This window comes from Epinephelus fuscoguttatus, linkage group LG22, assembly GCF_011397635.1.
Source record: "Epinephelus fuscoguttatus linkage group LG22, E.fuscoguttatus.final_Chr_v1".
NCBI lineage: Eukaryota > Metazoa > Chordata > Actinopteri > Perciformes > Serranidae > Epinephelus > Epinephelus fuscoguttatus.
Window position 1 is genome coordinate 18,199,702 of NC_064773.1, and position 12,298 is coordinate 18,211,999.

Here is a 12,298-nt window from a genome sequence, read left to right on the forward strand (position 1 = left end):
TTGTATTTCAAACCATGCTAAAGCTGCTTAGCCTCACAAGGCAAAGCTGTGGTTTTGTATTCTTTTTAAATGAGTTGTAATTAGTGTTTCAACCATGAGTGTCTGCAAAGAGGGAATTACCAACCAACCACTGGAAACAAGGCCATAAAACAAGAGAATTCAAATGCATTTACTCCTGTAAGACCCATGCAGAACAACAATTTTGTTTTTTAATCTTTACCCAGCAGGATTGAAGAGTCACCGCCACTGCTTGTGATCAATGTCCGCAGGCTGGACTCTGAGGATTTTACACAACTTCCAAGCTGTGTCTGTGACATTTGCAAACCGACCCAGAATGCAACAAAGCCAACTTTTCCACTCTGACTCACACTGAAGTTGCCCAACTGTGCTGGAAGTGTGACTGCAGCCCAAATTGCTCTTTCCACACTTGTGCTGGCTTGTTCCTGAAAAACCACTGGCTCACTTTATTCTTCTCTTAACTGATGGAGTTTGAGCTTGAAAGGTGCCGCTCCACTCCGCTCAGGCTGGTTTGGGTTTACTCAGCCGTGTTAAGAAAAATAAGAAATAGAAACAAAAAGCTTTAACAGCCTTTATCCATCCTCCACGGCTGCTTGTTACCAGACTGTCCCTGACCTGCACAGGGCTCTTGTCACATCTCTCTTTCAGCCCGGTGAAATGGAGTTTGACTCAGGCTGTTCTTGCCCTGAATCCTCCAGGGGCTGTATTAAAAAGGCATCGCAGCAATGTTGACAGGAATACATTTATCGGGATTGTGTCTCCTTTCAACAGGCGGCTGGGGGTGGCGCTGGCTGCCACAGGTCGCCTTGGCTGGCTGGCAGGCTATTTGATCTCCATATCACCTGCACTGGATAGTCCCGCACCAGGCTGGCGCTTCAGACGGAGCCTTGCATCATGCAGGAGATCAGGTGGGTGCTGCTTTTATTTTTTTTTTTTTTTGCTCTTTTTTTTAAATCATCGAGCACAAAGCTCATTTTTCGGCAAATAAATCCATGAGCAGCAGTTAGTGTTTCTGTTCTCCTCTTGCTTTTTGTCAAGCCTGGCAGTAATTGCCCTGCTGTGAGGGATTCAAAGTATGAATGTAGAAGCTAATGACATTAGCAGCTTCATACTTTCTGCACTCAAATGCTGCGCTGTGTTTTAAAGCGCTGAAAACATCTACGTGGGATGCCATTTTAGCTTTCTGCCTCAATTGACAGCAGTCAGCAGTGGGACATTTCACTCCTCTGTATATCTCTCGTGCTTTACAGCACCTGCAAAACCTCATAAAATGTACGAACCGTTATTGTGACAGTATAACTATCAATCTTTGTTTTTACTGCAAATGAACACCTCTACAAACCCATAGAGAAAATGGGGATTACAGGGTTTGTGGGACTTCAAGTGCCATTCATATGTTAAGGCGTTTCCAGTCCAAGAAACTATCTGCTCCTAAAACCTCCTCTCCTTTTTCTTAAATGTTTCACCACAGCAACAGTGCTCAGTCGTTAACCCTGAACACTGTTTGCTGTTCTACCAGTGACATACAGTTGAAGGTGTCAGGCATGTGTCACCGCTAATTTATTCCCTCCTCAAATCCCTCCATCAGCAGACACTCATAGCTGGGTAACTCAAACGTCAAGGGATATTATGTGCTGTGGTGATGGGACAGCGGTGCCACAGTTCCCACGGTCATGGAAAACCTGGAAATCTGGAAAAGTCATAGAATTTGTGAGAAGGTCATGGAATTTTATTTTGTGTAGTGAAACTGTTACAGTAATCTTTCATGGAAGACCTTTCCCACAATATAACATAACAACAGATGTATTTTTTGTAGCTGTTAATGTAATTCGATGCGTGACGTTTTGTTTTGTTTGTTTCTCCTTCCATGTTCCAGGTATCCACGTTATTCCTGAGGACACGACTGTGGAATTGATTATAGGTGTAATTAGTGAGATATCGAAAGTCGCAGGAAGCTGGTGAGTCGCATTGACTGTTTATGGTTAGTCCTAATGGCTAATCAACGGCAGTTCTTTCGAAAGTAATTCATCTTCAGTTTAGCAACTACTGCTGTTGCATTGTCCAAATTTATACTTCTGCGTTGAATCAACACCATGTCCTGACGTGCACCTCCCCAGAAATGTAACTACAGTTGCGGTGACACAGACCTCCTGTTTATTTCTGTAAGCTGAAACCATTTCCCTCAGTGGAAACAGAGCTTTTATTTACTTTAATTTCACAGATAAGAAACAATAAATTGTAAAGACAATAAATCCTCCACAAAAATAACATTTTAAGTCTTGTGTGTGATTTATCCTGGCTTCATATGAGAAGAGGAAATCTCATCACTAGGCTAATTTATACAATGTAAAATGCCATAGGTTTGTGCTAATAACGTTAGCATGTTATATTTGTTTGGAAACGTGTTTAGTATAAGGCAGTTGTTGTCAGTGAACCTTGTGAGTCGTAACGGAGTTGACTTTCGTAACGTTACCTTTGTTAAATGTTGCTGTTGTCCCTGGTGTCACACAAGTAGAGGGAAAGTCTGCTAGGCGCTAGGCTAATTTATACAATGTAAAATGCCATAGGCTTGTGCTAAAAACATTAGCATGTTGTATTTGTGGGGAAAATGTGTCCAGATAAAGACAAGTGTTTGTCTGTGAATGCTGTGAGTTATAGTGAAGCTGATTTGTGTACTCCATTAAGCCATGTTTAATGTGTGTTTAATGTGTGTTTAATATTTGTTTTGAATCAAGTAAACTTTACAGCACTTCACAGAAACCCTGCCGCCGACTAGTGATTTGGAGGTGTAACTGCAGAGTGACAGACACACCACCACACAAGTATAAATGCTTACAACGGTGTAGGCTCTACATAGTATAGGTCCCTTACAGTATAAGTCCCACTTAAGCTAAATTTGTTGCCTTTACAACAGTGTTGAACATGCAACCACAACAAAAAGAGATTTATTCTTGTAACCAAAGGTACAGTTTCCATCGCCTGCCTACAGGGACGAATAGGTTGCCATCTGTCTTGTATAATACTGGATCATCCTGTATTAACAAAATGTTCTGTTCCTTACTGAATCAATACAGGATGTGATTTGTCCCATAATTTTGTGCTCACCCTACTCTGATGCACATGCTTAGAATTACATAAGAAATAATAACAACAGAAGAGTTATGAGAGTGGAGAAGTAATAAATCTGAATTTGCAGGAAAATGACAGGTCTGTCACTCAATGTCAGTACATGATATCCCTGTCGTTCTCCGTCTGACTTCATTCTCAAGCTAGATTAGAAAATTGCCCATTATAAAATTAACTCAGCAGCATACCTTGAATGATGTGTTTAGTCATGTAGTCTGAGAATGTGTCACTTATTTGCTGTAATTCTTTCATATCATGTAAAATGAGTGCTTAAAGTTATTCATTTTATTCTGACTTTATAATAGTGTTTTTACTAAGGTCTGCTGCTAATTTGGGGTCATGAAACATCACATTTATTCACCTTACATTATCGAATGTGTTAGTGTCTGTTTATAAGTTTTATTAGAAATCATAAATTTTAGAAGGAGGAGTAGATGTTTACCATAAGCTAGCTCGCGCTCTGGTAAATTTACCGACACGTTAACGCAGCAAGGCAAACTAAATGCTAACATGCTTGCTTAGAAATAAAAACAAATGCTTTGAAAGATGGCTGTTGGAGATGGCAGAGGTATGGTCAAGAGGATTCGCATACCGTTTATGTACTGATTTGCCCATTGTTTGAAGTACGTGAAGTTAATATGAACATAACCAACTTATAAAAATTAGAAAAGGCTGCTGTCTAATTTTCATACATTGATTAACATTTGGAGTAAAGTATACTGTTCAGTTGTTTTCATCATGGACATTTTATGATGGGTCCTTGACAAGTCGTGAAAAGGTCTGGGAACCCTGTGGTGCTAATGGTGGATACATGTTGAGCCCTTGCCCTGCTGTGGATTAAGCAGTCTTTGTGTGACTAAGCACAAGAGTCAAGACGAGAAGTGATTGCCTGTGTGTGTGGTGTGTGTGTGTGTGTGTGTGTGTGTGTGTGTGTGTGTGTGTGTGTGTGTTTTGTTTGTGTGTGTGATGTGATGTTAAACATTTATAAGAAGTCTATTTGCACAGTCTGACTCATGAAAAGCACAAAACAATTAGTTCCATTTCGTACTTCTACTGAAGCCAATCCCCGGTAAAGTAGCACTGCTGAGTTTGTGGAGGACTCTGAGCTGGCTTTGATGGCTCACCAATGGAAACACTGCTTTAATACTTACCTTTATACAGTATAATGAGGAGATAACAATACAGGGAATTAACATACATTTGAAAAACTCAACAGCAATGTTTCTTTCCAGAAACCATGACCTGGTTACTCAAGACAATCCATAGACCTTGTTGTTTCATGTAGCAACTATTTTCTTTCTATCGCACAGCACAATCAGTCATTTTCATTGCAGCAAAATGTATTTAGTGAATTGAAAAAGCAACTGATTTTATTGTTCTAAAACACTGCAAATAATTAAAGGGACATTGTGTAACATTTTCAGTTGTTTATTGGCAAAAATTGATGTCTGCATTCATAAATATGTCATCACTGGTGTACTATTAAGTCGTCTGTGGGGTTCCATTACGTTTTGCCATCTTGAGAATACACCCGCCAGCAAGGGACATACAGCACCGCCTTCGGCGTTTTCGTTGAGAGCCAGGAGAATGGTAATGCAATCACGGGCCAGCGCCGCTGTTGGCTGTTAGCCGCTGTTAGCGGCCAGTCGCTAACAGCCTCATCCCTCTCCTCGTATCACTGCGCCGCTGTTAGCTGTTAGCTGTTAGCCGCTGTTAGCCGCTGTTAGCGCTGGCCTGTAATTGTATTACCTTTCTCCTTCAGCAGCTCTCTCCACCTGGGAAAGGCTACCCCAATGCTGACCCTTGTTTTTTTAATTGATTTAATTGAGATGGCTCATGAGAGTGTTACCAGGTGAGTTGATTGGCACAGCTGCTGCTGGTTTCTTCTGATTACATCTCTCCCTTTGTCAAACAGTGGTGTGCTGGCCCTCGGAGGACTGCGGCCCAGACCAAGGAGAAGGACACTGCCTGAGTCTTTGGTTTAAACCTGAGTGGACTGAGTGACACGAGGCACATGGGGAGGTCTGATTTTGTTTTGTGCTGGGCTGTAGTCAATAAAAGTGTTGCATATAGACGGAGTGCTGAATCTGAGCTAGGTTGCTCACCTGGCAGCTGCAACTTTCGTTATTTCCTTCCACGTTTCGTCCTTCTTTAAGTGATCATGGTAAGAGCTGGAGGACATGTCATGTATGCCACAAGTCAACAAGGTTTTCCTCTTTGCTGGAATCCCACACGTTTCTTTTAGCGCATTTTGCCTCCATGGCAAGCTGCTATCCATCCGTTTGTTTGGGGTTAGCACCAGTGCGTCATTTCATGCTGCATTTTTATTGGTTGGTTAGTAAACATAGATCGTAGCAGCAGTCACACAGTGAGATGGTCATCCCAAATTTGATGACCAGGCTGTTTTTGGGCTCCAGACCGTGACAATGACCATCCTTGAACCTTGTAGTACCATTGCCTTAGAGCCATGACCAAAGATATTGCCATGTTTCTTTCACCTTGGTCATCTTTCATCTGGGACAGCCCAAACTTGCACAGTGTGTACCAGGCTTTAGAGGAAAAGTTTGCAGTATTGATTTTGGGTTATACTGTCCCTTTAATTACCCAAAGTATCAGACAAATTGAAAATTTGACCTGATGATGGTGCTGGATGACAAGCTAAAGGATAGCTAATGTTATTACAGTTAATCCTAATGGGGACATGAATGTATGCGGCAAATGTCATAGCAATCCATTCACCGGTTGTTGAGACATTTCAGTGAATAACACAAATGCCAACCTCGTGGGGACACTGTGGAAATGTCAGGGGATCTCCAAAGTCATTAAGATTCTGTCTGTATTAAATTTCATCTGATCCAATAGTTGTTGAGATATTTCAGCCCGGACCAAAGTGGTTGACAGACCGCCCCGCCCTGACAACATAATGGATAATGAATCCTTAAATCACTGGGTAAATGTTTGTGAAAACAGAGCGGAGGAGTGAGCTACAACGTTGAAGTGAATGGGGAGACTTCATGTGCATACTCCAGCCACTAATTCCTGTTTTTCAGTGATCCTTGTTGCTGCCACCGGAGTTTAAATGTCATCTGTTGTCATCCACACAAACACAACTAAACGAGGAGACACAGCAGGATTCAAGTAAACAGCTTAGAACCTGCTGGTTGTGATGCACCATAAGTTATCCTGTAATATAATGTGATTTCAGAGTGAATTCTGCCATTAGAAGCATAATGGCTCTTTATGGGGCTTTGTCATTGTGTTTCACCTTAAAGGCCCTGCAGCATTATGCAAACAAGGTTAGGATGAAATCTGACTCTGACACCTATCCTGACAGCAAAGTCATTACTAGGAGATTATGAATCAAACATTTAGTCCACAGTCAGGTTTATGAGATGGATTGCTGAGGGCTCTTGGACTCTTTTGCATTTAAATAACCTCCCGTGGCCCACTCAAACACTCCGCTTTATTAACGCTCACCCAGACTAATGATGTAGAACGCCCTATTAATTGCTGAAAACGCCGGCTTCGGATCCCTGTGTCGCTCTTCCTTCCTACCTTTGGCTTTCGCGGGCGAGAAATATATCTGTTGACATGGTGATCAAAGCCGAGCACTGATGGCACGACTTCAGTGTGAGTCGACGCTGAAGGTTAGGCTCAGAAGGATCAAGGGTCTTTATCACAGAGGAAGCCTCTGAATTCAAAGCGATGAATGCGCCACAGCCTGAGCTTCTTCTCCCTGGTTCTGCTCAGTGTTTGGTTTTGAATCAAATAGCCAAACACAGCGTGAGATCCAATAAAAAAGTATAGATCCCCGTGGGGGAATTGGGCTGCCGCGGCGACAACAGTCATGGTATTCAGCAAGGAGAAAAAGACGACTGGAATATAAGTGATAATTACATTCACAATACATGCAAGTAATAAGCAGTGAAACAGAAGACAAGCAGCTGTTACATTGTTTTACTATGACCAAACAGGAAGTTCTATTTTTCTTCAGAAAAAAACCATACAGATAGCATCATATAGAGAGCCCCAAACTGTTCAATATTAAATAAGTGAATAAGAATATTATTCACTTATTTAATAAGTGAATAAGAATATTATGAAATGAATACTGACAAAATGAATAGAATAAAAATAAAAATAATTAAATGAATAAATCACGTATGAAATCTAAACAATTACATTTAAGTGCAAACTTAAAAGTTGGTTTAAGTAAGATAAATAAATAAATAATGAAAACAACTCAAACATTTTCATTAGAAGTTATGAAAATTCCACTTATTATTACTTAAATTATTATACTATATTTATTTCATGATTATTATGATACATGATAATTAGATTTTCAATCGTCTGTTTTAGTTTATATCGCAATGACACTTTCTCGACAGGTGTCAACAGTCACCACCTCTAATGCTGTATTCATACTACGAGCAACAACGTAACAGTGTGGCCAGCTTCTCAATGGCTGCTATTAAAGTGTTGCTTAAGCGCTCATTAAAGTAGTTACATCTTCATGGGCTTGTGTGTGTCTGCTACTTGCTACAAAGCACCTATACTTAATAATAAATATAGACAGTGCAGGCAGTGCAGTTACACTGGGGCATGTGAGTGGGTGGGGTGGGGGGGTATAGAGAGAGTGGGCCCTCCAACAATGTGTTGGGTGGAGGATGGGCCCTCATGAGTGATCCATCTTGAAAATATGCCTGTGTTCAAAGAAGAACTCTCATTGAATTATTTGCTATATATGCCCTTGAAAAAGGCGAACCCATCTCTGTCATGTTTATTTTTTCTTTTTTTGTAAAACAGTCAAAGGCATCTATAACAAAATTTTATACTTACTTTATAACTATCAACTACACGTTGTCAGTTCAGTCAGTTTTTTATACTCCTGGTCGGGTAAGATGAAATAACTGTTTCTTAAATTTGACTGTTTCTTTCTTATCACAACTGGCCTAATAAATTTAAGTGATAAATGATATACTAACATAAACACACTGAGGTTTATCCTTAATATCCTTACAGTCATTCAAATTCTGCACAAAGACTACAACTCAACAACAAAATAATGTCTGTAGTTCCCGGACAGGAAGTTTGAATTGCCTTGGTGAGTCTCCGCCACGCATCACTACAGGTGACATTAAGTCAGGGAAATACAGGGTATATCTTACGTTTGTCTGATATTATCAAGACATAAATTCAAATTAACAAGCCCATTTGAATCCCAGTGATTTTAATTCTGTTAATTACTAGAGTAAAAGTAATTATTTACATTTTTATTTACCACCAAAAGTACAGTAACATGTTACTCCCAACACTGGTGGTGACTGATGATAACTTCACTGACATGAATAAAGTGACAGTATGAAGTAAAAAGTATTGCTGGGGAAAATATAATCATAAAACAATAATAAAAAAAAAATAAAAAAAGACTTTTGTAAATGGGCATTTGGAAGAGAAAAATATGGTGAAATAAAAATAAACTCCAATAAAAGGATAATGAAATCATTTTTGGTCTTAATATGTTATGAAATGAATAAACATATGTAAATTATGTAAAAATGAATATATGTGTATATATATAAAGATGAACACACTTTTGAAAATGATTTACTTAATATTGACCACTTTAGGGCTCTATACAACTAAAGCTGTCCTAAACCAAATCAGATACTATTTGAGGCTGTGACCTGGTCGAATATTTGAAATCAATACGCAGGAAAAAATGTTACAGAGATGCTGTATGATCTCACTGAGCATCCTGATCAATATTACATCCTCGTTAGCGAGACAAATTATCCCCGGTCTCAGTGTGCGGCTGTCCCGCTGCTGGAATGCTCTGCCTCTCTCCTTCGCCCAGCTCGTTTCTAATCACACCTAAAAGGGGAATTTTGATCGAGATTAATTGCATCCCTTGAAACCCTGGCTCCCACCTGCCAGTTTGGGCCCTCGCCACCCATCTGGCCCCTGAGAGTATCAGTTTAACCCGGGTAAAACACCGAGATGGCTGCCAGGGAGGAGGAAGGGAGCTCTGGAATCAAACACAGAGTGGTGTGACAGTAATGCAGGATGGGGAGTATCGCTGATGGATTTTGGGAATTTGAGTGAACACGCGTGTGTATGTGCCCGTGTGTGTGTGTGTGTGTTGCTCTTTTCCCTCGCTGCCTCATATACTACGCCTGAGTGGCTGCCGGATCTGACAGCCCAGCTTCCCAGGATTCCCGTGTGGCCGACCTCTTGAGGTTGGAGGGTCTTGTTGCCATGTGAACCGCGCTGAGCAGGATGCACCACAGCAGGAGCTTTTTCCCGTCTGAACAGCGAGAGTGCAATCACACCTGCTGTTCATTTACTTTAGTCCAGACCCGAGCAGAAAAGTTCACTTTGGTGTATTTTTGTTTTTTGTGTCACTTAGTTTGTCGCTGATCAATTACAAGAAGGGCTCGTGAACAACACGACTCCAGCTCGTTATTGGACAGTTTCAGTGACAGATGGGCTGTATTTTAATTAAATAATCTTGAAATTAATTCTTACATTTGCATATTGTGTAATTTTAGACACTGAGAGGCTGAGAAGTAGGACTTTTTACTACTGATCAGATTGCTGTTTCAGAAACTGTATTGCTTTCTTTTGGCCGCTGCAGAGTGATGATAGGCTGCCAAGACACGAATCCTGACAGAAAGAGCTAATTAACTCCTGAAGTGACAGGAAACTTTAACAAATCAAGTTGCTGTGCTTTTATGAAGCTGCAGGTACCTGCTGGGTGTCATTTCGGCAGTGCTCCTTTCTTTTGTTTGGCTTTATTTGTGCTGGTTATTTTCTTGGTATGTCATGTTGTGGTTGGTATTTCTCTTTTCATACTGATTTTCATAGCTTTTATTTATTATTTATTTAGTGGTGTTTCATCTTTTCTCAAATTTCCTTTCAGTTTGAAACCATAACTATCAGGCACTGTCATATCACATATCGTCATTTGGAATACTGTTTTTCTTGTTTAGCCCACTCATCTTGTGCTGCAGGATCTCCTGCGAATTGAATTGCAGGCCTCAAGGCCTCCGTGTTACTCCGGAGTGAGGACTCTTAAACACAGTTGTGTCTCTGGGCACTGTGGATTGATGAATCTGTGGCTAATTAAAAATGCAAATGCTGTTTTCTGTGCCAAACACTGATTTACTCAGCAGCATAAAATCAGAGCTATGCATGTCTCCGCAAGATTCCATGAGTCCGTTTCAATGGACTCATTCAACGTAGTATTTTGACAGTGTGTGTGGTTGTGTTTGTTGTCCCTTGATTGTTTTGTACCTCAACTGTAAGCAGTTTCTTTTCCTGTCCATTCAATGACAGATGTTATATTTGCAACCCAGTCGCCAGAAAGAATGTTGGTATTGTACAGTTATGCAAACCACAGTATTATGTAGTGAATACATTGAAACTTTACCTTTCTTTAACAATGCTGTGATTAATGTGTGTGTAGGCCCAAAAACCATCATTGGTTATGGTTAGGAAAAGATCATGTTTTGGCAATACCTGGTTTTGGTGGCACCATCCAGCTAACTCAACTTGTCAAATACTGGATTGTCAAACGCTGGGTTAGTGGCCTCGAGCACCAAACACAGATGCACCAAGGCACCTTTAGCGTCAGTTTGAGACGTACTGGGCAGCAGCATTTTTCAACACTCCAGACAAGTATGGTAGTGTACAGAGCCAGAAAGTCTGTATGGGTCAAACAAACTCTGGACTTTCACCTGGGAGACCAACAGTTATTTTATTCTACACTACATGTCACATACATCCATTCACACACACATTCACACACTGGTGGCCGAGGCTACCATACAAGGTGCTGTCTCGGTAAAAACTTGGTTTGGTGCCTAACAAACAGCTTGTAAAACAGCCAAACACAACCTGTTTTGTGGTTTGCTGGTCTCGATCAGTGGTCTGCAGCTTGGCAGGTGTCTCACCTTTAGAACATTGGTATGATACATGTGAAACATACAAATGTAACGCATTTGTGGTTTGCAGAAACAAAACCAATATTTTCTTCTGGCAACTGGGTTGATAATTGAGGTCAAAGTTGTAACTATTGTCTTGTTGGCCACTTGGGGGCAGCAGAACAAACTGCGATCACAACATAGACATATAAAGTTGTTGTGATCAATAGTTGCCTACACATTCAGCAGATGGGCAACGAGAGGACATCAGTAATTATTTGAAGTTGTGTTTTTGGCCACCTGTTTCTCATTTTAGCTCCGTTTTAGTCTCAACAAAATCCTGAGGAAAATATTTGCCTCTTTAGCAGCTAAATGCTTCACGTTGTTCGCAAGATAGGTGCTACAATTCAGCCTTTTGTTTGGTGCTGGGCAGGTAGTGTGCAGTGGGATTTTGTTTGCCAAGTACAGTACAGCAACCTGTTACAGCAGGAAGGTTGAGAATGGCACTAGTAAACAGAAAGGTTAGGCTACACAAAACATTTAAGCTACTTGTGGGCAAGATATTTGCATTAAAACAAGCAATCCATATGTTTCCATTGTTTCTTCTGAAATGTAACTGTTAGAAATGTTTGGTCGAATAAATCTATGTCCATTTAATAACACATGAGTTTTGCATCTTGTGTCAACCTGCCTGGTCCACATTTTCTGTTATTTAAAGATGACAAAAAAAATCAGATAAAGGTAAATAACAAAACAGGAAAGAGCCCTCTTTTTGCTCATTTGCTACACAAATGAAAACTTTATTACCCCGCCTGAAACTTCCTCCCAGCTATGCTTCCTTGCATTTCGGGCCATTTGATTCTGTTGGTTGGGAGTATGTTCACTCCTAATGAACCAAAACACAGTTTGCTTCTTAGACAAACTCTCATTTTCAGGGCTCTCTGTGTTGTCATTTGCTGGAAATTGCAGCATTCTCAGGTGGAGAAACTAAAGTAGGAAACACTGCAGAGTTCAGACAACATCCTGGCTGTGAACACAGCCTGAGCGAGCTGCTAAAACCAAACACACACTAACTAAAATAGACTTGCTGAACCCTGACTGACGCTCACAAACGTGTTCTCCAACAGGAATGAGATAAAGGCGACGCAACAGGAAACTAATATGAGATATACCTGTATACCTGCTCAGATTGTTGTTCATGTCTCAGTTACTTGTCACAGTCTTTG

The 12,298-nt window shown here is 40.6% G+C and overlaps 1 long non-coding RNA gene across 1 annotated transcript; it reads left to right on the forward strand.

The window, feature by feature from the left end:
- Nucleotides 1-654: 654 nt before the first annotated feature.
- Nucleotides 655-5,231, forward strand: LOC125882584 (uncharacterized). Its single transcript, XR_007448348.1, has 3 exons — nucleotides 655-926; nucleotides 1,895-1,976; nucleotides 5,060-5,231. It is a non-coding gene; the product is annotated as an uncharacterized LOC125882584 (long non-coding RNA).
- Nucleotides 5,232-12,298: the final 7,067 nt, after the last annotated feature.